Genomic DNA, 23,714 nt, shown 5'->3' with positions numbered 1-23,714 from the left:
TCTCCAATATTCCAGGTCATGTTCAGATTTGCTTGGCCATACGCTTATGCAGGATTTGACGGTCTACACACGGAAAAATTTGAAAACGTTAAAAACATATGTTTTGACAGAGCACAGGGAAAACTGTGCGACTGTGAAACTGTTGCATTCATTTGTTGCAGTTTATGTGACAAACTCTTATGTTTTCATCATTTTTTTGGAAGTGGTTATCACATCCACAAGAAAACCTAAATCGGGCAAAGTAGTAGAATCTTTTTACCCATTCGCCAAGTGTACAAGTTAGGTGGGTCGACAACATATTCCTGTCATGTGGCGCACATGCCGTCACCAGTGTCGTATAGAATATATCAGACGTGTTTTCCTGTGGAGGAATCGGTTGACCTATGACCTTGCGATCAGATGTTTTCGGTTACCATTGGAGAGGCACGTCCTTTCGTCTACTAATCGCACGGTTTTGCGGTGCGGTCGCAAAACATAGACACTAAACTTATTACAGTGAACAGAGACGTCAATGAACGAACGGACATATCATAACTTTGCGAAAATAAAGAAAGTAAACTCTTCACTCGAGGGAAGACTTGAACCAAGGACCTCGCGATCGGCAGCTGCTCACGCTAACCACGGGACCACGGCGCTTCTAACCTCAGAGTGTCCTTGATGTTGCCTATCTTGCGCATGGACTACTCAGTTTGTATATTTTGCTTATTTATTTCATAGTTCCACACAATTCTTCCTGTTTTCTCGATTGATCTGTGTTCAGTTTTTCAAGGCCTATCCACTGTGCCAACTTACAACTAAATCTGAGGGGGGTGCGTTGGGGAGGTTCCCTTGTCAGTAATCAATAAAAGCGACTTGTAACAGTCTAATTGCAATTTCCATCGCCTGAGCTACTCCCGTCAGCCACAGCGTCGCTATGTCTCGGTGGTGTGTACTCACGCTGGTGCGGCGGGGGCGGGTCGTTGAAGCCGCCGCGGTCCCTGCAGAGCAGGCTCAGCGTCTCGGCCAGCTCTCGGCCGCAGACGCGCAGCCTCTGCTCGGCCGCCGCCCGGGGGCAGAGGAGGGCACTGGCGCAGGCCACGCACAACACGGCCAGCAGCGTGCGCATGCGGAGTCGTCAGCTGCAGCAGGGCGGGCGAGGGCTCCGGGGTCCTGAGCTTACTGAAAATTGCAAAAAAAAGGTCAGTATTGCTTCATAGCAGAATGTGCTGAGTAATTCAGACACTGTTGAAAACAGGAAAAAAATTTGGTGACTAGGCATAAATCTCGATGTAAGTCCCACAAGATTCAATTTTGGGTCTACTCATACGTGTGAATGCCCTTCCATTTAACATTCATCAAGCGGAACTGGTACATTTATTATCCCATACGGAATAAATTCCATTACAGAGGAAGCAACGGAAAACGTTGCTAATGGCATTTTACAAGAAATTATTACACTGAAGTGACAGAAGTCATGGGATAACTCCTAATATCTTGTCGGGCCTTCTTTTTCCCCGCGTAGTGCAGCAACTCGACACGGCACTGACCAACAAGTCATTCGAAGTCCCCTCCAGAAATATTGAGCCATGCTGCCTCTATATACACTACTGGCCATTAAAATTGCTACACCAAGAAGAAATGCAGATGATAAACAGGTATTCATTGGACAAATATACTACAACTGACATGTGATTACATTTTCACGCTATTTGGGTGCATAGATCCTGAGAAATCAGTACCCAGAACAACCACCTCTGGCCATAATAATGGCCTTGATACGCCTGGGCATTGAGTCAAACAGAGCTTGGATGGCGTGTACAGGTACAGCTGCCCCTGGGGCTTCAACACGATACCACAATTCATCAAGAGTAGTGACTGGCGTATTGTGACGAGCCAGTTGCTCGGCCACCATTGACCAGGCGTTTTCAGTTGGTGAGAGATCTGGAGAATGTGCTGGCCAGGGCAGCATTCGAACATTTTCTGTATCCAGAAAGGCCCGTACAGGACCTGCAACATGCGGTCGTGCATTATCCTGCTGAAATGTAGGGTTTCGCAGGGATCGAATGAATGGTATAGCCACGGGTCGTAACACATCTGAAATGTAACATCCTCTGTTCAAGATGCCGTCAATGCGAACAAGAGGTGACCGAGACGTGTAACCAATGGCACCCCATACCATCACGCCGGGTGATACGCCGGTATGGCGATGACGAATACACGCTTCCAATGTGCGTTCACCGCGATTTCGCCAAACACGGATACGACCATCATGATACTGTAAACAGAAACTGGATTCATCCGAAAAAATGACGTTTTGCCATTCGTGCATCCAGGTTCGTCGTTGAGTACACCATCGCAGGCGCTCCTGTCTCTGATGCAGCGTCAAGGGTAACCGCTGCCACGGTCTCCCAGTTGATAGTGCATGCTGCTGCAAACGTCGTCGAGCTGTTCTTGCAGATGGTTGTCTTGCAAACGTCCCCATCTGTTGACTCAGGGATCGAGACGCGGCTGCACGATCTGTTACAGCCATGCGGATAAGATGCCTGTCATCTCGACTGCTAGTGATAGGAGGCCGTTGGGATCCAGCACGGCGTTCCGTATTACCCTCCTGAACCCACCGATTCCATATTCTGCTAACAGTCATTGGATCTCGACCACCGCGAGCAGCAGTGTCGCGATACGATAAACCGAAATCGCGATAGGCTACAATCTGACCTTTATCAAAGTCGGAAACGTGATGGTACGCATTTCTCCTCCTTACACGAGGCATCACAACAACGTTTCACCAGGCAACGCCGGTCAACTGCTGTTTGTGTATGAGAAATCGGTTGGAAACTTCCCTCATGTCAGCACGTTGTAGGTGTCGCCACCGGCGCCATCCTTGTGTGAATGCTCTGAAAAGCTAATCATTTGCATATCACAGCATTTTCTTCCTGTCGGTTAAATTTCGCGTCTGTAGTACGTCATCTTCGTGGTGTAGGAATTTTAATGGCCAGTAGTGTACTTTTGCTCTTCGTATAACTGGTGTTACTGGAACAACTGAATCAACTTCCTAATATATTTTGCAATTTTCCAATCAACAGTGTCTTATAGAGTAATTATCTGCAGTAAATCATCACCTAGGAAGAAAGTACTGATTGCACCAACGCGAGCGGTGAGAATAATACACGGTGTTCAGCTATGGTTACTGTTCAGTGAGTTAGGCATTTTAATTGCACCATCACAATACGTATCTTCGCTAATGAAATTCGTCATAAATAGACCATCACAATTTGAGAAGAATGGTGATGTCCATACCCACAACACTAGAGGAATTAATTATGTTTATTACCCATTACTGAAACTGTCAGTGGCTTAGAAATGAGTTCACTAGCCATTAAATTTTTTTTGATCATTTGCCCAATAGCGTAAAATGTCTGACAGGTAGCAAGACAAGTATTAAATCAAACCAAAAATTATTTCTCCTGCACTATTCTTAGTCAATGGATGAATTTTTACTTAAAAAACTGGTAGTATGGAAAAAAGGAAACAGACAAGTTTTTAAGTGTAGTTGCATGAGTAGTACCAAAAATAACATGTTCCATAAGGTTAACACGAGTTACGTATTCATATCGTGTAAACTGACTCGTTCCAAATCATTTCGATGAAGGAATTTTGCAAATGATGTAGGAAACATGTAAATAACTAATTAATTGGTCACAGTAGCGATTCAGTATAGAAGATTACCGGTTTCTGCCGTTGTTGGCCATCAGATTCGGTACAAAAAAAGAAATTGCGCAATAATGACAAATACACTGCCTGAGAAGAAATTAAGCACCCAGAAGGGGAGGAGCAAACTAAATGCAACTAAACGGTTTCAGAGGGTTTGTGGTACTATTGCAGGGATTTTAAAAATCGAGTCAGATTTACAAAGAACTTGGTCTTATGAGCTCATCTGTCAGTACGAGGTTGCATCCCCTCTGTCAAGGATAGATGCACTGATACAATTAGTAAGAATGTCCAGAAATCGTTATATGCTTTCCGGGGGCAAGTTTGTGTACGAGTGTTGCAACTGGTCCTTGACGTTCTGGATAGTGGCAGTGGGACAGTGTTGACGTCTGAGTTGGCCTCACACATCTTCTGTTGGGGACAGATGGGAGTACCTCGGCATCAAGCACGCACTTTAAAGGGACACATGTCATTTTCGGACGAGCATTACACTGTTGAAAAATGGCACCACGTGTCGCATGAGACGTAACACAAGAGGACGCAGGATGCCGCTGACGAACCACTGTGCCGTCAGAGCGCTGCCTGTCGCTACTAACCGTGACCTGCAGTCATGCCCGATGGCTCCCCACACCCTGATGCCAGGAGTAACGCCGCTGGGCCTCTCCAAGTCACTGGAAGAAGGGGGCCTCTACAGGCCGCCGCCATATTCGCAGACGGTGGCCATCCGGGGTACTGCAAAACCGTGGTTCATCGCTGAACACAATGCGACTCCGTTTATCAGAAGTCCATTTTCCGGTCGCGACACAACACCAAACTCAGCTGTTACTTTTGTGGTGCCAGCATCTGCGTACGTTCCCTTGTCTGGCTGCCGCTAATAAGGAAGACGGAAAGAAGATTGGGGTTTAACGTCCCGTCGACATAGAAGCCAGTTGAGGCGGAGCTATCAGTGGAATGTGGTGCAGGACGACATAGAATATTGCAGGGAGTCCATTACTCGGTCTCTTGTGGCAGCGCGTGTGAACAGGCTACGATCCACAGGGATCCTTCCTTGTGGTGCTCGGCACGGTTGACTAGAACCTTGACGAGTATGCGATGCACAACAACGGACCACCACCACATCCAACTGCCCCACAAATCAGGACAGTGCACAATTCGACCATCCAGTCAAACGGATCCCTACCGTGAGCCCCCTTTCAAATTTTGTCATGTGCCGATAATGCTATCTCACGTGACTACTCGGAATCTCCGTAAGGTTCACAGTGACCACTCGACATCTGATGCTGTTCACGCCCTCTACATACCTTACCATACCTGGTACAACACCAAACACTACCAAAGCTGATGCACGCTACTGGTCATTCTACATGTAACAGAGAAGTGCAACTCTCATCGTTTACGTAGCCGCCGTTTATGTATACGCGTACAGAGCTACACTGCATCCGACCGACTCTTCTGGGTACTTCATTTTCTTTGTCTTAGGAACCCCTGTCCGAGAACGTATCGTTTCTGTTCTAAGACACTTTCAGTTCACTTTTGCTTGAGGAACAGAATCAGGCGTGACGCAGTACAATTATTAGGTAACAATTTGAAAGGAAACATAACGAAAAATCAATTCATCGCTTAAGCATATTTTTGTGCATTAACACTTAGGCATTACATGCTTACATTATTTTAAACAAAATGGAACCCGGCATACTGTATTGAAACGTCCCCTTTGAACAATTTACATAAGACTGTGCTTAACCTGACACAAAATATTTTTAGCACAACGCAATCTGACTTTCAAAAATCCCTACAAAAGAATGGCCCTGACTAACATTAACCTATACCTTTCACAAATCACTTACCTCACCAAAAATCTTCGTTACTCGAACTACTGCAAAACAGCGAGCGCCACTACTGCCAGCTAAATAAAAGATTCAAACTACGGAAGGCACTAACTACTGATAGGCATAGTTAGGAAATGAAAGATTTTAGTAGAGAACAAACAATGTATTTACCTTAATAGTGTTGAAAAATCATAATATACATAACAGATCATGACATCCAGTCTTACAAATTTCCAAACTCCGCCATCTCTCTCCCCACATCCACCACTGCTGGCGGCTCACCTCCAACTGCGCAACGCTACGCGCTGTTCGCATCCAGCTGCCCAACACTACAATGGCAGACAACAATGCAAACTGGCCACAGACTGCACACAGCACAGCCAGTGATTTTCATACAGAGCGCTACGTAACGTTGCCAATAAGAAACATAAACAGCCTACTTACAGTATGTACAGAAGAGTAATGATACATTCCAAAGGGCGGCTCGATGTGGCGACCACCAACGTTATTGCAGGCATTTTACCTACAAAGCAAGTTCTGGTGAAGCCTCTTCATGCCACCTGATGCCTCTTTAGTTTCTAGTGCAGCGGCCAGATCTCGTGCCAGCAGATCTTTCTCTGCCTCTACAGTAGTTCTTTCTTTCTTTCTTTCGCTTACGCCATAGTCTCGCAGCGATCGCAGGGTCGGCGTGGTTACAACGGATTTGGCAGTGTTAGTGTTAGGGATGGCCGGATGCCCTTCCTGCTGCCACCCTGTAACCCCCAGGAAGGAATCAGCGCACCCCAACTGTCTGCGACTAGTGTAAATCGTGAAATAGTGTGGACGTGTTTCAAATGTCTGCGACGCGTGTAACTGAGGCGGACCGTTGGGACCAGCCCGGTATTCACCTAGCAGGATGTGGAAAACCGCCTAAAAACCACATCCAGGCTGGCCGGCACACCGGCCCTCGTCGTTAATCCGCCGGGCGTATTCGATCCGGGGCTGGCGCGCCTACCCGAGTCCAGGAAGCAGCGCGTTAGCGCGCTCGACTACCCCGGCGGGTCTCTGTCTCTACAGCAGTCTAGTAAATTAAACTTTGCATGCGATCCCACAAGACGTAGCCCACGTCATCCTGTCTACGCTATTGCATACCAGGACAAGCAACTCTGTGAGACTTTTCTCCTTCCCACGGCAGTCGTGAGCGCTTTACACATTTGAACTGAAACCGTCAACGTTTCCGGGCACGGGTTCTTGTCCAAAATATTATGTACTCAATTCCCTCTACAAGCCCTACATGTTTGTAACGAGAATTTCCTAGCACCTCACGATCCCCCTCCCCATTTTCCAGCTACATTCCAACATGATGCTTATTAAGATGTTGAAGATATTCACTCTGGTACTTTAATGTTCAGACAGCCATGCACAGCAACAAAGCTGACTCGTTATATACGCAGGCAGTATGCAGCTTTTAGTCGCCACAGAACTAGGAGGGTGATGTGCCGATCCCATCGCCAAAGCCAGCTTTTACCCACGGGAAAGATCCCCGATACGGTATTCAATTTGATACTAGGCAGAGGGGAGCTGCCGACGTCCTGGAAGGACTGGAACGAAGAAAAATCCCCGCTCTTACTCGGGAGTGAATCCGAGCCCCCAAGGCCGGAATCTAGCGCTCTGTCCGCTATATCACCAACACTACTTGTAAAAAGCTAGCAATAACAAAAACAAGTTTTATGTAAAAGAGAAATGTGTTCACATTTAGTAAAAGTTTTGAATTTAGGAAGTCTTTTCTGAAAGCATTTATTTGAAGCGTAGCCTTACACAGAAGTAAAACGTGGACAATAAATGGTACAGACAAGGAGAGATAATTACGCCAAGGTAACTAGTAATTTTCATAAAAAGCCTACTTAAGATTCAGTTTCTTTTTAGAAAACTTATTTATGGCTCAATCTTCCAAAGTCATTTTGTCAAATTCGGTAACCTTGTTTCAAGTGACATAATAGGTCAGTGAAAGTAAGGAATGAAAAGAGCTACTCTAAATCCATCCAGCGGGTGGCCACAGGTATGTTCGAACGATGCGTTTGTCTGGTAGAAATTCGTGGTACTTGATTTCAGTTTCCAAAAAAGTCACATGTATTTTTTTATTTCTATGAAAATCTTAGTAAATTCATCTACTAATTTTATCTTTACTTGGGAAAACTCTCCATAGGTAGTTAAGGGGAGTTAGAACGGAAGTTGTTTTTCAAATCTTCCGATTTTTATCTCATTATAACATTTGCAAGTTTCTAAATAAAATGATGTATACACTCCTGGAAATTGAAATAAGAACACCGTGAATTCATTGTCCCAGGAAGGGGAAACTTTATTGATACATTCCTGGGGTCAGATACATCACATGATCACACTGACAGAACCACAGGCACATAGACACAGGCAACAGAGCATGCACAATGTCGGCACTAGTACAGTGTATATCCACCTTTCGCAGCAATGCAGGCTGCTATTCTCCCATGGAGACGATCGTAGAGATGCTGGATGTAGTCCTGTGAAACGGCTTGCCATGCCATTTCCACCTGGCGCCTCAGTTGGACCAGCGTTCGTGCTGGACGTGCAGACCGCGTGAGACGACGCTCCATCCAGTCCCAAACATGCTCAATGGGGGACAGATCCGGAGATCTTGCTGGCCAGGGTAGTTAACTTACACCTTCTAGAGCACGTTGGGTGGCACGGGATACATGCGGACGTGCATTGTCCTGTTGGAACAGCAAGTTCCCTTGCCGGTCTAGGAATGGTAGAACGATGGGTTCGATGACGGTTTGGATGTACCGTGCACTATTCAGTGTCCCCTCGACGATCACCAGTGGTGTACGGCCAGTGTAGGAGATCGCTCCCCACACCATGATGCCGGGTGTTGGCCCTGTGTGCCTCGGTCGTATGCAGTCCTGATTGTGGCGCTCACCTGCACGGCGCCAAACACGCATACGACCATCATTGGCACCAAGGCAGAAGCGACTCTCATCGCTGAAGACGACACGTCTCCATTCGTCCCTCCATTCACGCCTGTCGCGATACCACTGGAGGCGGGCTGCACGATGTTGGGGCGTGAGCGGAAGACGGCCTAACGGTGTGCGGGACCGTAGCCCAGCTTCATGGAGACGGTTGCGAATGGTCCTCGCCGATACCCCAGGAGCAACAGTGTCCCTAATTTGCTGGGAAGTGGCGGTGCGGTCCCCTACGGCACTGCGTAGGATCCTACGGTCTTGGCGTGCATCCGTGCGTCGCTGCGGTCCGGTCCCAGGTCGACGGGCACGTGCACCTTCCGCCGACCACTGGCGACAACATCGATGTACTGTGGAGACCTCACGCCCCACGTGTTGAGCAATTCGGCGGTACGTCCACCCGGCCTCCCGCATGCCCACTATATGCCCTCGCTCAAAGTCCGTCAACTGCACATACGGTTCACGTCCACGCTGTCGCGGCATGCTACCAGTGTTAAAGACTGCGATGGAGCTCCGTATGCCACGGCAAACTGGCTGACACTGACGGCGGCGGTGCACAAATGCTGCGCAGCTAGCGCCATTCGACGGCCAACACCGCGGTTCCTGGTGTGTCCACTGTGCCGTGCGTGTGATCATTGCTTGTACAGCCCTCTCGCAGTGTCCGGAGCAAGTATGGTGGGTGTGACACACCGGTGTCAATGTGTTCTTTTTTCCATTTCCAGGAGTGTATATCACTTATAAACTCACAGGGGAAACATTTTATTTTATTTTTGAAAATATAATCTACACTAATTGAACCATGAACCATGAACCATGAACCATGAACCATGGACCTTGCCGTTGGTGGGGAGGCTTGCGTGCCTCAGCGATACAGATAGCCGTACCGTAGGTGCAACCACAATGGAGGAACATCTGTTGAGAGGCCAGACAAACGTGTGGTTCCTGAAGAGGGGCAGCAGCCTTTTCAGTAGTTGCAAAAGAAACAGTCTGGATGATTGACTGATCTAGCCTTGTAACACTAACCAAAACGGCCTTGCTGTGCTGGCGCTGCGAACGTCTGAAAGCAAGGGGAAACTACGGCAGTAATTTTTCCCGAGGGCATGGAGCTTTACTGTATGGTTAAATGATGATGGCGTCCTCTTGGGTAAAATATTCCGAAGTTAAAATAGTCCCCCATTCGGATCTCCGGGCGGGGACTACTCAAGAGGATGTCGTTCTCAGGAGAAAGAAAACTGGCGTTCTACGGATCGGAGCGTGGAATGTCAGATCCCTTAATCGGGCAGGTAGGTTAGAAAATTTAAAAAGGGAAATGGATAGGTTAAAGTTAGATATAGTGGGAATTAGTGAAGTTCGGTGGAAGGGGGAACAAGACTTCTGGTCAGGTGACTACAGGGTTATAAACACAAAATCAAATAGGGGTAATGCAGGAGTAGGTTTAAAAATGAATAGGAAAATAGGAATGCGGGTAAGATACTACAAACAGCATAGTGAACGCATTATTGTGGCCAAGATAGACACGAAGCCCACGCCTACTACAGTAGTACTAGTTTATATGCCAACTAGCTCTGCAGATGACGAAGAAATTGAACAAATGTATGATGAAATAAAAGAAATTATTCATATTGTGAAGGGAGACGAAAATTTAGTAGTCATGGGTGACTGGAATTCGGCAGTAGGAAAAGGGAGAGAAGAAACATAGTAGGTGAATAAGGATTGGGAGTAAGAAATGAAAGAGGAAGCTGCCTGGTAGAATTTTGCACAGAGCACAACTTAATTATAGCTAACACTTGGTTCAAGAATCATAAAAGAAGGTTGTATACATGGATGAAGCCTGGAGATACTGACAGGTTTCAGATACATTATATAATGGTAAGACAGAGATTTAGGCACCAGGTTTTAAACTGTAAGACATTTCCAGGGGCAGATGTGGATTCTGACCACAATATATTGGTTATGACATGTAGATTAAAAATGAAGAAACTGCAAAAAGGTGGGAATTTAAGGAGATGGGACCTGTATAAACTGACTAAACCAGAGATTGTACAGAGTTTGAGGGAGAGCATAAGGGAACAATTGACAGGAATGGGGGAAAGAAATACAGTAGAAGAAGAATGGGTAACTTTGAGCGATGAAGTAGTGAAGGCAGCAGAGGATCAAGTAGGTAAAAAGACGAGGGCTGGTAGAAACCCTTGGGTAACAGAAGAAATATTGAATTTAATTGATGAAAGGAGAAAATATAAAAATGCAGTAAATGAAGCAGACAAAAAGGAATACAAACGTCTCAAAAATGAGATCGACATGAAGTGCAAAATGGCTAAGCAGGGATGGCTAGAGGATAAATGTAAGGATGTAGAGGCTTATCTCACTAGGGGTAAGATAGATACAGCCTACAGGAAAATTGAAGAGACCTTCAGACAAAAGAGAACCACTTGCATGAATATCAAAAGCGCAGATGGAAACCCAGTTCTAAGCAAAGAAGGGAAAGCAGAAAGGTGGAAGGAGTATATAGAGGGTTTATACAAGGGCGACGTACTTGTGGACAATATTATGGAAATGAAAGAGTATGTAGATGAAGACGAAATGGGAGATACAATACTGCGTGAAGAGTTTGACAGAGCACTGAAAGACCTGAGTAGTAACATGGCCCCGGGAGTAGACACCATTCCATTAGAACTACTGACAGCCTTGGGAGTGCCAGTCCTGACAAAACTCTACCATCTGGTGAGCAAGATGTATGAGACAGGCGAAATACCCTCAGACTTCAAGAAGAATATAAAAATTCCAATCCCAAAGAAAGCAGGTGTTGACAGATGTGAAAATTACCGAACTATCAGTTTAATAAGTCACGGCTGCCAAATACTAACGCGGATTCTTTACAGAAGAATGGAAAAACTGGTAGAAGCCGACCTCGGGGAAGATCAGTTTGGATTCCATAGAAATGTTGGAACACGTGAGGCAATACTGACCCTACGACATATCTTAGAAGCTAGATTAAGGAAAGGCAAACGTACGTTTTTAGCATTTGTAGACTTAGAGAAAGTTTTCGACAATGTTGACTGGAAGACTCTCTTTCAAATTCTGAAGGTAGCAGGGGTAAAAATCAGGGAGCGAAAGGCTATTTACAATTTGTACAGGAACCAGATGGCAGTTATAAGAGTCGAGGGACATGAAAGGGAAGCAGTGGTTGGGAAGGGAGTGAGACAGGGTTGTACTCTCTCCCCGATGTTATTCAATCTGTATATTGAGCAAGCAGTGAAGGAAACAAAAGAAAAATTCGGAGTAGGTATTAAAATCCATGGAGAAGAAATAAAAACTTTGAGGTTCGCCGATGACATTGTAATTCTGTCAGAGACAGCAAAGGACTTGGAAGAGCAGTCGAATGGAATGGATAGTGTCTTGAAAGGAGGGTATAAGATGAACATCAACAAAAGCAAAACGAGGATAATGGAATGTAGTCGAATTAAGTCGGGTGATGCCCAGGGGAATCAGATTAGGACACTTAAAGTAGTAAAAGAGTTTTGCTATTTGGAGAGAAAAATAACTGATGATGATCGAAGTAGAGAGGATATAAAGTGTAGACTGGCAATGGCAAGGAAAGCGTTTCTGAAGAAGAGAAATTTGTTAACATCGAGGATAGATTTAAGCGTCAGGAAGTCGTTTCTGAAAGTATTTGTATGGAGTGTAGCCATGTATGGAAGTGAAACATGGACGATAACTAGTTTGGACAAGAAGAGAATAGAAGCTTTCGAAATGTGGTGCTACAGAAGAATGCTGAAGATTAGATGGGTAGATCACATAACTAATGAGGAGGTATTGAATAGGATTGGGGAGAAGAGAAGTTTGTGGCACAACTTGACTAGAAGAAGGGATCGGTTGGTAGGACATGTTCTGAGGCATCAAGGGATCACCAATTTACTATTGGAGGGCACCGTGGAGGGTAAAAATTGTAGAGGGAGACCAATAGATGAATACACTAAGCACATTCAGAAGGATGTAGGTTGCAGTAGGTACTGGGAGATGAAGAAGCTCGCACAGGATAGAGTAGCATGGAGAGCTGCATCAAACCAGTCTCAGGACTGAAGACCACAACAACAACAACAACTTCAATATTTAATAAAATCGGTAATTTTTTATGTACTAGGTTCAGGATTGCTGTGTTATAAAGGTTAAATTACGTGTTTGTATTGGTAGCACTGTCAAAAGTGGCGAATAAATTGGCAAATCTCTCAAAAAGTGAAGTATGGCGCCAAAACCTTTTTAAGAAACGTGGGTTTCATGGTTATAGATTTTCGAATAAAGGGAAACATTATGTTCCACACGTGGCGTGTGAAGTTACAGACAATGAAATACAGGCAAACTCGTTAGTATCTAGAGAAACACCTATTAGTGCTTCGAAGATTAAAATAAAACGTTGTGATACAAAGTTTTCTCAAAACGAAAGTGATGTAAATGGTAGGTTAGGTTATATTCTGATAGATTTACATATCCTAACAAGGGTGTTAGGTGAATGTGCGTGTTGTGAAATATGTGGAGGGCCAGTTAGTTTATATGAAGACAGTGAGGTATCAAATGGACTAACCAGGAAACTTATTATTAATTGTGCCAGTTGTAAATATATTCATTCATTTTGGAGTTCTTATTAGTCTCAAGATAATTATTTTGATGTAAGACTTAGTTTTATGGATTGAGAGCTATTGGCAAAGGACACACTGCAGCAGAAATAATGTGTGCCATGATGAATCTGCCATGCCCACCGTGTAAAATCGATAAGTATGCAGGATTAATTGGAGCTGCTGTGGAATCTGCTGCATGTGAGTCAATGAAGGGGTGCTGCAAACGAAGCGGTTGAAATAAATGATGGTATGACTGACATACCAGTAGCTTTTGATGGAACTTGCAGAAGTGCAGCTACAGTTCTAAGAATTCTGTTGCTACGGTGACCAGTGTAGATATTGAAAAAGTAATAGATTTTCAGATTTTAACCAAACATTGTTAGTAAGTGTAAATGAGGGAATGAAGAAGGGCATATCTGTGACAGAAATTATGAAGGGACAAGAGGTGTTATGGAGGCTTCTGCAGCTATTGAAATGTTTAGTCGATCTGTGAACGACAGGGGAGTGTGTTACACTAAGTTCTCAGGTGATAGAGACTCAGAAACATAACAGTGTAGTAGCCGCTCAGCCTTATGGTGAGAAGATGATCACAAAACTGGAATGTGCTGGTCATGTCCAGAAGAGGATGGACACCAGGTTGAGGAAGTTGAAGCGAAGTTTGAGAGACAAGAAACTTTCAGATGGTAAAACCATAAGAGGCAGGTTGACAGACAAAATTATTGATGAACTACAGCAATATTATGGGATGGCCATTAGGAATAATAGTGAGGATTTGTTGAAAATGAAGTAGGCAGTATGGGCTGCCTTCTCCCACAGACTGACAACTGATGAAAAACCAGTGCACCACCTTTGTCCTCCTGTACCTGATTCATGGTGCAATTACCGCAATGCCCAGTACTCAAACAGTTCATACAGCCATAAACATTGCATCCCAGCAGCAGTCATGAATATCATAAAACCTATTTACAGAGACCTGACAAATCCTGAATTACTGAAGTGTCTGCATGGCCAGACTCAAAATTCTATTTACAGAGACCTGCCAAATCCTGAATTACTGAAGAGGTGTCTGTATGGTCAGACTAAAAATCCCAGTGAGTCGTTCAATAATCTTATGTGGACTCGCTTGCCAAAAAATGTTTTTCTTGGAATGAAGACACTAAAGTGGGGGTCAGTCATGTTGTTATGGCTTTTAATGGTGGCAACATTGGTAAGCTGAAAGTGCTACAGCATATGGGAATTAAGCCTGGAGTAAACTGCATCAGAGACCTTGAACAAATGGACAAGGTTCGCATTGCTAAAGAAGAGTATGCAGCACAGTTGGCCAATAAAGAGTCCAGAAAGAAGAAAAGAAAGAAAAATCTTGGAAAACGATCAAGAGGATCAGGGAGTAATAATGTACATATGCTGAGCCTACTGAAGTAAAAGAAGAACATAATGTTATGTATAATTAAAATTATTTAGGGTAACATACAAAAAAGTACACAAAATTTTAACAGTGTGATTAAACAATTGTATTTGCGGAAGCAGTGCCTGAAATGCAGTTATTGTAGTTCAGTAGACTCAGAACGTACAGTTTAATGTCCCGTAAAAGTTTCATGTCAATGGCTACAGTGGTTCCTGGAATACAGGGAAGCCAAGTCACTAAATTTAACATCGTCAGGATAGGGGCTTCCAACTCCCCTAAGTCATTCTCCTAAAGATCATTTACCTAATTATGTGTTACCTGTCATCTTACTAGAAAGAGAAAAAACAGTTAAAAAGTTGAATAATCCATACATACAGCCATAATATTGCAGAGAGTTTTAGATGGCAAAGTATTTGTGTATGTCGTGTGCAATACTTTTTTACAGGTAGTGCAACCAATATCTCAAGAAATGTTCATATTGGCAGACTGGTTATTGTTTACATAATGCACACATACACGTACACATACAGGCATTTTCGGCTGACATCAGGTCCATGATGATACTTCTGCCACTGTGTTTTCTCATCTGCTTGTCTGAAAAACTGAACCACCGTTCTTCTACATGCGAACGAAAGGTTGAGGTTAGGAAAATGAAAGATGGTTATAATGTTATTGATCAGAGATCTTGAGCATAGATTTTACTGTAAGATAAACTATATTCTGACTTTATACTGTAGGTTGACAGAAGTGTTCAGTATTATTTTAATCTTTTACAGATCCCTACAACTTTGCGTTCTCTAAATAATCCTTATCTGTGTAGTATAAATAATTTTAGATGTTTACTGCAACAGACTTTTTAATTCCGTGGGTTTCAATTGTCTCTTTAATTTCCTTGGCCAATTTATCCTATAGTTATATGCACTGGTTGAAAATAGTGTTTCTTATTTTTTATCACGTTTCATCGGGAAATGTAAGTTACACCTGGCTTTTATTGCATGAAAATGTACGCTACTTTGTGTTTACAAAATAATGATGTGTAACTTAACGTGCATAAGAAATTGGTAGTTGAACTCAAATGGCGCAGTTAGAATCGCCAGCTGTTTCAACAGATCATTACAGAAACTCCAGTTTCTATTTTTGATTATTATTCTTATGCACCTGTTCTGTATCTTTCAAACTGTGTCCATTTTCCGTGTATTGGAACCCCAAAAATGGATCCAAAGCTAGGGGCTGAATACACATAGCGTCAAGGCACAGTGTATCACAGACAGATTACAGGACTCTTGCTGCTTGTATTCTCCCTGCAAGTATGCCTTATCTTTGTGTGTTCATTCCACTTCACATGACAGTCGATTCCATAATTGTATGTTTTATGTTTGTTATACAGTCTATGGAATTACCATCTGAATTTAATGATACAGAATTAATTTCCTTCTTTCATTTCTTATATCTTGGAGTACAGAGCTGAAACCGAAATCCAAAGACCATGATTTACTCATATCTGGTCGCATACATAAAGAGACATAACGATGAGTGCTATAGTTGATGTTGCAGCATCAAACTGGCACGACTGTAAGCGTGAATCTATATTCGCTACACGATAAATAAAAAAGAGTACTTTGAGCTTCCTTTATGTTTACAAAATGATACATATTTATAATTTTCACATCATCTTGTTTCAGCTAAAGACAGAATGCATGCAACTTTCATTTTTCCGAGCGTGCTCTCCTTAGACAATTTGATCACTGATTTCCGGAACATAAGTGAGGTCATTAACCACTAGGTTTAATGAAAGCGGCTGATTTTCGAGAGTTATGGCACAAGTCAATTAAAAGAAGGGATATTTTGACAATTCATACTTTACAGCATCAAGGAATAATTTAAAATGGTAATGGAGGAAAGTGTATTGGGTAAAGATATTGCAGAGAGACCAAGGCTTGAATACAGTAAGGAAGTTCAAATAGATGCAGAATGCAGTAGCATGACTTGAACGAAGTAGAATTGCTTGGAGAGCTGAATCACACTAGTTTTACGGCAGAGGATTACAACAAGAACAATACATATCTGGAAACTGCAGCAAAACCAACGGTGGTAAAGGTGAAATTTCATAGTTGACGTTTCAGTTGCATAAGTGAATATATGATCCTTTTCCAGACATGGACAGCTTTATAATGTTACGATATATCATAGCATCTTTGACACTCATGTACTTGTAAACACTTTGTATCTATCAAAACATGTGATGCATGTTAGAAATGTATTCTGTGACAAATCTGAAGTGCTCGGTGATACAAATTTACATGCGCAATGATAATAATGTGGTGAAAATGTATGCTGCGACAAATATAAAGTGCTCAATGATACAAATTTCTGTTGCAACGATAAGAATGTGGTGAAAACTACGAACATCATTTCTTAGACGAAAACTATGAAAACAAATACTCCAGGCTGACATTTCACGTAAGTCACATCCCAATGCAAATCTGTAACGCAACCATCTGTGTGGCGCGCTTATAGTTATGTATTATTTATATTTTAGGACAAGTAATCAATAAAAACGCACCACGTGTTCTAATGAAAGCATGAAAGGCGTCTGACGATGAATTGTAATCATTCGAAACCGGTAATGGTACCCTTTGAATAAAGGACCTTAACATAAATGTGTGGCTGGTTGCTGTCTCAACACATCAACATTTGTTTTCAAATAACAGCCACGGTCTCCAACCGTACCATCATATGACAAAATTTCATAGTGGAACGGTATTTCAACAACTAAACAAAAGAATGCGGGAAGGATTTTTGAAAACAATAGCTGCACCAACACTAATACGTATGCAAGGTTCAGTTATAGGTCGCAAAAGCACCGATAACAGAGCCGCAATCGAATTAATCTTACAGTGGTGAAGTGATGTACATGGTCAGACATATTGGTCAACGAATAAAATTCTAGGCAAAAAATTAAATTCTCAAAAGAAGAAACTCGAGTATGTTAATTACAGAAATGAGAAGTGACACATTTATACTCAGATTTGCAAGTATAACAAGTAGGACAGAAAACCTTGGCCAGAGCAAGCAAGTGATGAATGCCACAGAAGAAAATTGTGAGGACTGTATGGAAGATATGTGTAAACGACCTTCCGCCTGATATACAGTAAGCAGAAATAGTTCTTCTTGAGGATGACACTAGTATTGTAATCAATCCAAGCAAAAATACAGCAACAGAAGAAATAGTAAACAATATTCTTAGAAGAGCCATTGACTGCTCTCTCTGTAAATGGTCTCACGCACAGTTTAACAAAGACACATCAGCTCTGCCTATATAGAGTTAATACACTAGTGATCAGTGTAACACATTTTGAGGAAATAACTTCAGAAATTTTTGGTGTCCATTTGATGAACATTTAAACTGGAGAAAGCACATTTTGGAACTCCTAAAACAACTTACTATAGCCACACGTGCACTTAGAATCTTTGCAAATCTTCATAGAGATAATCAGTAAGTCGACATACTTTTGCGTTTTTTGATTCGATAGTGTCATATGAAACAATGTTCTTGCGTAACTCATATTTAAGAAATAAAGCCTTCATTGCTCAGAAATGTGCGGTAAGAATAGTATGTGGTGCTCACCTACGATCATCTGCCTTATGGTTAAGGAGTTGACCATTTTGGTCACTACTTCTCAGAATATTCATTCCCTCATGAAGTTCGTCACAAGTAATCTACTGCAGTCCAAAAGGAACAATGATGTACATAATTACAAAGATAAAATGACATTCATTACTTCACTTTAAGTTTGTCTTTACCTCAGAAATGGGTGCACAGTGTTACAAATAAAATGTTTGATCACTTATCCAGTGATATAAAAATCTGAAAGACAGCAAAGTAAAATTTGACAACGAACTGAATGAGTATCTGCTTGATTACTTATCCGATTCCGTAGAAGAATTTCTGTTGTTGTAATGTGTAAAAGGTGGTGAGTAGGAATTACCAACCCATATCTGGATGTTAAAAAAACTTATAAATGTTCAGCATGGAGCTCTATTTTCAAATTAGTTTGTGATGTGAATGTAGAATGACTCATTGACATCATCACCACTTATCGTATAAATGATCCATGGAAGATGAAACTAACTGCTACTATACATTCGTGACAAAAATCGTGACACGTCAGGATAGATATTTTTGTGGTTACTTTTCTATAATAATTTCCAAAAAAATGTGAGAAATGTGACATTGTCGCTAATGTTACCTGCTTCGCCGTTAACACAAAACAGTGATAGAGAAGCATAGTGCTGCAGAGAAGACCGAAAGTTAGCTCTGGGCCTGCCGAGAGCTTCTTGACCAACATAATACTGTTACACTGGTCTTCAATCTTCATTCAAATTGCATACGCCATACATGAACATATTAGGGCCACCAAATCTGTGAAGGACGTCTACCGTTACGGTCTTCATAAATTATTCTCTAAAAGATACGTGTGGAGGAAGCAAGTGGATTCGCTGTGTCTAGAGTCAAGGCTTTCACTTCAGCGCCACACCGCGGCTGCTAAGGAAAATATGATCGTACGGATTATCCATCCAGATTCTTGACAGGCAGCACGTAGCTGCAGGAAGTGTCACCTGCAGACACAAAGGTATGTTGTAGTGTACTACAAAATACCAAGACAAAGTTTTGAGGCCCGTTTTCCACAAAAGAAACATGCAAAATATGTCATAACGTACGTTCGGGGATGCTTCATTTTTTTAGTTAAGAATAGAGGATGGACTGGAATTTCTAGGGGATGTCTGGTACATAAGTATGTTCACAGGCAGTCTTACAACAATGTTAGGAACTCTGTTCCATACCTTCTACAGAATATGCTTTCTGACAACAAGAAGTATCTTGCGGTTGATGAGTTCTTCACGTGCCTACGCTAACAAGTAGGTGGGTAGGGAGGGCCCATGGCATTGCCTGAAAATTTGTCGGTCATCTGTAGGGATACTTAAAAATAGTTTGTGCAGTATACGTTCTAAATGCAGGGAAGCTTGGCTAGGTACCATGGAAGCCTGTAAAAACGGTTCAACCTCACTTGTGGATGTATGAAAGATTAATCATCCTATGAGATCATACGAGTGTAGAAACAAGAGAACATTTTTAATATTGTTTTCATGAATCGAGGATGTTATGAACAGTTCCTGTAGCAGATATCTTAAGTGCCACCGTACAGTATTCTTCCAATAATTAATACAAAACTGAACCTTTACGAATATTTAGTTGCATGACATGTTGCTTCTTCTGCTTTGCCAGAATGTGTCCACTACCACAGCCTGTTAATGAATCAACTGACAGTTTTAACTGAAATCTTATAGTTTTTGACAGATGATGTTGTTATCTATGAGTACGTGTTACGCGAAAACAGATTTCGGGAAAATATGAACCTCGTACTAAGACTGGCAGTTATTAATGTAAATAAATGTAAAGATTTGGTTTTTGAGAAACACGAAACTGTATCAGGTAGCAAATACACACTTAGGCAGGTTAAAACCGGCGGAAGTAAATGTGTGAGGGTGAATCGTGAGTTGTGCTTGGATAAGTCAATCTGTAGGGAGAAATAATGTGTCGGAAAGTTTCAAATCAGTACACTTTCCGATGTAGAGTGACAATTAGTTCTGGAAACAATCCCCAAGCTGTCTCTAAGCCGTGTCTTCTGTCTTTCAGGAGTGCCGGTCACGCAAGGTATAGGAGAACTTGTCTGAAGTTTGGAAGGTAGAAGAGGAGAGGTGCTGGCGGAAGTAAATCCGTGAGGGCGGGTCGTGTTATAGAGTCCTGGTCTGGTATACAGTTTTAATTTGCCAGAGAATTTCTAATCAACGCACTCTCCATTTTAGAGTGAAAATTCATACTGAATACACGACGAAACAGGCACAATATTATTTGCAATAATGACATGTAAGCACGCGAGAGCGAGAAGCGTGGAGTGGAAGTGAAACGATCACACAGTCACATATGTAGGTAAAGCAAATGGCAGATTACGATTTATTGGTACCGCAGTTCGTAAGAGATTAAATAGAAACACAGGAGAAACAGAAGCAACAATTTAGCAAATACGAAGACGTACAGTGCTTTTGGACCCTCGTTATGTCTGGCAGGAGGATCAAGGTGTAAGGTGGTTATGTCATTTGGTTTTTGTATGTCATCGACGTGCACGTCAGAGACAGAGCAAGTTACGTTACTGTTAAACAATCTTTGGTCTTTTCCTGGCACAGTCTTTGCCTCTGCGCTGTCTGATACATTCTTAGTTAAATGTGGTAGGTGATAGATGTATTTAATAGTGCTGTGTGGACTTGGAGAATGGACAGCAATGCTGAATATATGATGTATAAAATGAAAGCTGAAAGGAATATAGATTTTGAATAATGTGCTTGTTTTTGTAGAGATGAAGCTTGAGATAAGATTGCAGCACAGCGCACCTAATTTATCGGAATGATTATTGTCAGATAGCTAACTTGCTCAGAGCTGAGAGAGAGAGAGCAGCCCGCTTCCCTGAGTCATGCATTAACACACTAACTGATTTTTATAGAAATTCTCTGTTAACGTTGTACCCTCTTTGAATAATTGTTGACTTTGTTAAGTACAGTACTGTTCAGACGCATGTTATGTGTGAGGATCACGGAAAGTTTTACTTTTTTTTAATATATACTCTATTCTAAAATTATTGCCTTGGAACATCATTGCAAAGGAATAGTTACTCTCCCCACCCCACGGTTTATCATCACGCATTCCCACATGCAACAATCTGAATATGTATTTAGAAACAGAAATCTAGCTTACCCACTGTCTGCCCGCTGTTTTCTGATGTGATTTCTCGAAATCTGCAACACTGTTATGAAGACGCGAGGTAAGTGTAAATCTTGATGAGGGCCACATAATTGTTTTACATCCGTTGCGCATTTAATTTAAAGACAAGCTGCATTCACATCAGTTACAGTTCAGTTCAAAATAGGTTCTGTTTAATCAAAGGGTGTAAAAAATGGTTCAAATGGCTCTGAACACTATGGGACTTAACATCTGAGGTCATCACTCCCCTAGAACTTAGAACTACTTAAACCTAACTAACCTAAGGACATCACACACATCCGTGCCCGAGGAAGGATTCGAACCTGCGACCGTAGCGGGCGCGCAGTTCCGGACTGTAGCGCCTAGAACCGCTCGGCCACTCCGGCCGGCAAAGGGTGTCACACGAGTCTAAGTTGGATAACTATTTATGAATACATAGTTTTTGGTAAAACGTATATTTTGTAGAGTGGGAGATAATGATGGGTTAAATTCCATACAGAAAAAGATATAGTGGTGATGTTACAAAGGGAATTAAGCATGACCTGGCAGACAGCTGAGAAAAAAAATGGTCTAATATCTCGCAGAAATCTGTTTAGAGAATTGCACGGGCGTGTTTTCTGACCAAGATCTACAGATACTGTTGAGCCAGACGTTGCCTCTGTGTAGATAAACTTACAGTATTACCAGCTAGCGCAATGAACACACTATTCTTCATAAAGCCCGCCAGTGACTGGAAGTGTCAGAAAGCTTAATTTGTGGTTCGGCAGAAAGTATCAATCACTTTGGTGACTTGGAGATAACAGTTGCAAACATGAAAAGAAGTCGGTGGTAAACCTGAGCTCGTGAATGGTAATGGTGACGCTCGTAAGGAGCCGTGTTATAACTCACCTGCACAATCGACGGACGCGTGAAGCTCGCTGCCACAGGGTGTGTACTAGGCTGCAGTCGGCGCTCCTCTAGCGGCGCGCGCCTTCCCCTAGCCGGCCGCCATTCACCCTGCTCTTCACCTTACTCACCCCCACCCCTCCCTCTCTCTTCTGCTCTCCTCGCCAACATTCTAAAGACCACTACCACGAGTCGATGACACCCACAGTACGTCGCCGCAACAATGCACACTCCTCCACCCGAGTGCAGAACGTCTCACCTTTTGAAATAACACTTGTTCTTCTACATCATCAGATATGAACACACATTGTCAACGTTTCTTCATTGACTAGACATGTGATTGAGGAAAGTGAACTAAATATGCATGTTAGGCCGCTATAAGCCCTTGACTAAACTGCTGCTCGGTCATAAATTTGCATCCCGCGAAACGTTTCTAGCAGATGAAGTCGAACCCTCTTGTGATCTAGTGAATAAATAGAAACAAATGTGGAAAAAATACGTTCAAATGCTTTGTGAAATGAATCTTCTAAAAGTAAGAAATAAAATAGATTAGAGAAACATTTGCGCGCCTTTGAATGATGCTTGAAATGATATACAGCAAGTCATGTGCCGATTAAGAATTTGAAGTTCAACGTTTAGCTTCCTCCTCCTCCGTAGGCAAATGGTCAACGCGACAGCCCCTCATACGGGAGACCTGGGTTCGCATTCCCGGTCCTACCAGGGATTTTTCCTCGGTGGGAGGTGCACTCAGCCTCGTGATGTCAACTCAGCAGCTGGTCTGCTTGATACCCCCTTCGCTCACTTCCCTCTCTTCTTTTGGGTATGAAATTTCGGACAAAACTTTTGCCTCAAATCACTAATTAAGTTTTCCTTAATCACTCACAATACTTTCAAGCAATTAAGTTCTTTTTTGCAAAACTAAGCCTCACGCTGGTCAATTTGATAACCCATTTGTCCATTACCAACTGTTCGTTTGGCTATGACACTTCACCCAAAAATGCATTTTGTTATCTCTAGGGAGTCTCGTTTTGCCGGCCCGAGTGGCCGAGAGGTTCTAGGCGCTTCAGTCTGGAACCGTGCGACCGATACGGTCGCAGGTTCGACTCCTGCCTCGGGCATGGATGTGTGTGATGTCCTTAGGTTAGTTAGGTTTAAGTATTTCTAAGTTCTAGGGGACTGATGACCTCAGATGTTAAGTCCCATAGTGCTCAGAGCCATTTGAAACATTTTTAGTCTCGTTTTCGCTTCGCTCAAACATTTGACCAAAATGAGATTTTCACTCTGCAGCGGAGTGTGGGCTGATATGAAACTTCCTGGCAGATTAAAACTGTGTGCCCGACCGAGACTTGAACTCGGGACCTTTGCCTTTCGCGGGCAAGTGCTCTACCATCTGAGCTACCGAAGCACGGCTCACGCCCGGCCCTCACAGCTTTACTTCTGCCAGTATCTCGTCTCCTACCTTCCAAACTTTACAGAAGCTCTCCTGCGAACCTTGCAGAACTA

General features: G+C 42.8%; 1 long non-coding RNA gene across 1 annotated transcript in view; it reads right to left on the bottom strand.

The window, feature by feature from the left end:
• Positions 1-1,028: 1,028 nt before the first annotated feature.
• LOC126199287 (uncharacterized) overlaps positions 1,029-23,714 on the bottom strand; it is a 60,942-nt gene continuing 38,256 nt past the window's right edge. Inside the window, exon 3 of the long non-coding RNA XR_007540144.1 lies at positions 1,029-1,158. This is a non-coding gene — a long non-coding RNA (uncharacterized LOC126199287). The remainder of the gene's footprint in view (positions 1,159-23,714) is intronic.

The sequence above is a fragment of the Schistocerca nitens genome, chromosome 8 (genome assembly GCF_023898315.1).
Source record: "Schistocerca nitens isolate TAMUIC-IGC-003100 chromosome 8, iqSchNite1.1, whole genome shotgun sequence".
NCBI lineage: Eukaryota > Metazoa > Arthropoda > Insecta > Orthoptera > Acrididae > Schistocerca > Schistocerca nitens.
Note: the sequence above shows the minus strand (reverse complement) of the source record. Positions and strands in the feature narration are given on the sequence as shown.